Genomic DNA, 2,801 nt, shown 5'->3' on the forward strand with positions numbered 1-2,801 from the left:
CATTTTGTAGCAATTTTGTTTTAATACAAATTACATACATAATTTACTAATTTTTTTAATTAATTGATATATTAATTAAAACTTCATTTAACTAAGATTGCTTTAAAACAAAATAACATTAGCATCTCCATTGATTAGTTTCATAAGTTATATTTCTTCCACAAGTTCAACTAAAAATTAAAAATTTAACATAGATTAGTGTCTCTATGAATCAAAATATTTTTGAGTCTTTTAGGTAACATGTTATCATTATTTTTACACTCCTGTAAATAAAAAAAACCAAAACAAAAATTAAAAACAAGATATAATATTAATTACAATTTTTCTATTCATTTTTATTCAAAATTTTTAATTTTGACAAATCCTCCCCTAAAACTTGAATATTTTCCTCCTCTCGATTCCATAAAAAATAACCAATTCAAAAAATCGAACAAATAAGCACAAAAAGTACAGAATAAACCTTTAGTGCAATAAATTATAGAGAGAGAAAGAGTATCCAACCTGAAGTGGAGGGAGGAGGAAGAGGGACAACTGACAGCTTCGCCGGCGATTTGGAAGCCTCCTAAGTCCTAACAAATGTGCCTAATAAATTACATAGACCACTCCTATGAATGTAGTTCAATGTGCCTACTATTGTTTTCACATTTCAAATTTATAAAATTAGGTAGTAAACGACACAGGAAAAGTAAAGTGGCAGATATTTTATTGACTAAAACTGAAAATGATATTTATGACTATGATTATACTACTGAGTACCTAAATGGATTAAAGCGATGTATCTGTGTTCATTATTTATGTAACAAACAATAAACCAACCAAAAGGAGATTTGGATAGTTTTGTGGAAACTGGCTCTTCCCACAAAATTAAAATTTTTCTTTGGAAGAGCATCCATGAATGGCTTCCAGTCTGCCAGCTCCTGCATAACCGATTCTCCTCAACCAATGCACTCTGCCCTTGTTGCTTGGAAGAAGAAGAAATAGTGCTTTCATTGCTTGGTAACCTGCAGAGTAGTCAAGGAAGCTTGGATTCGAAGCAGACATGCAAGCTCTGTATCAACTTCAGGTTCATTCAACTAATAGTGAAAAACGACAATGGATTCCCTAAAAAATGACCCAAACTGCCAGACTCACCCACAACTTATGGCCATCTTCTTGTGGTGTGTGTGGAAGGAAAGAAACTCTTGGGTATTCGAGAAGAACCGACGGCCTCCATCAGAAGTTCTCTCTTCAGCGATGAGGCTACATCATGAACTGCTACAGTTGTAAGCTCCCTTCAACCCCAATTTGGAGGAACCCGAGTCCTCTTTCTTTTTGAAGCAAAATACAAGCTATTATTTTTATTAGTATTAAAGTCTATGTTTGGGTCAATTTCCATCTTCTTTCTTTATTTATCTTAGATGTAATGTATTTGACAGATCGTCTTTCTTTTCGTTAATAAAATCTAAATACCTTCAAAAGTTTGTAAAATTTAGCAATTGACTTTTCAAAATCGTAAGCCAAATCAATATTATTATACGTCGCATTAGAGGTGCAGCTGAGTTAGATTAGAGTAAATTTAAGAGTAGTTTAATTTTCCGAGTCAGTTTTAAGATATGAACTTAGGAATAATAGCCTAAAAAATGACTAAATTAGATCGACTTTTCCTAATATTTAAATTACATTTTAATTTTGTTGCAGCGAGTGTGAAGAAAACTTTACATTATTATACAATTATTCATTCACTTAAATAACTTTCAGTGAGTTAGAAAATTAGTAATTTTGGCTTACAATACACAATGAATTGTTTATGTACAAATTCTTTTATGCTGACGATACGGTATATGTCTCCCTTTCCTACTCCCACAGCCGCACCGTCCACACTCCTCTCCAATTAGCGCAGCCACCGCGACACCCCACAGCCTTCACCGCGAAAGAAATCAGAAATAACTCCGGAAGCAACGCTACCAGCAACCACCGTCCAACAGCGTAGACATCGTCCTGTCACACCGCAGCCACCTCTGCACACCGCTGCCATCACGGCTTTCTCCACTATCGCAGCAACTACCGACGACACAGCAACCTCCGTCTAGACATGTACCCCGGCCGATCAACCGCGTCTCCTCCCCAGCGACCTGGGTTTTTTTTCCTTCCCATCTTAGAGTTTTAGTTTAACTTGTGTTTTTTATTATTAATATTTCTTTTGGATGTTTTTAATCGATATTGTCCTGAGAATTAAACTCTTATGGTGTTGGATATTTCTTTTTGAGAGAACTAGTTTTTTTTTTTTTTTTGTGCCTATGAAGTACTCTATATTGTATGTTTAGTTTCATTCCTACTTTTGGATAACACATGATGCAAATCTTCCACCTTCTCCACTTTTAAGTCCTTTTGATGCTTTTGGTACAGTTGACCCGGATATAGTTGGTAAAGATGAGAGTTTATTAAAGCCTTTAAGAGTTGATGTCTTTAATAAGAAGAATGGTAAAGTACTAAATTGGTCCCCTATGTTTGGACGTAATTCTGTTTCGATCCTTAAGGTTTAAAGTGTCCTATTTGAATCCAAAAATATTTCATTTAGCATCAATTTAGTCCTACAGTGAGTAGGAGTGGCAAGCGGGGAAGCCCGCCCCGCCCCGTCCCGCCCCGCCTAGTGAGGCGGTCCCAGAATCCCTTTAATAAGAAAGTACTAAATTGGTCCCCTATGTTTGGACGTAATTCTGTTTCGATCCTTAAGGTTTAAAGTGTCCTATTTGAATCCAAAAATATTTCATTTAGCATCAATTTAGTCCTACAGTGAGTAGGAGTGGCAAGAGTGGCAAGCG

Source organism: Arachis ipaensis, chromosome B10, assembly GCF_000816755.2.
Source record: "Arachis ipaensis cultivar K30076 chromosome B10, Araip1.1, whole genome shotgun sequence".
Classification (NCBI taxonomy): domain Eukaryota; kingdom Viridiplantae; phylum Streptophyta; class Magnoliopsida; order Fabales; family Fabaceae; genus Arachis; species Arachis ipaensis.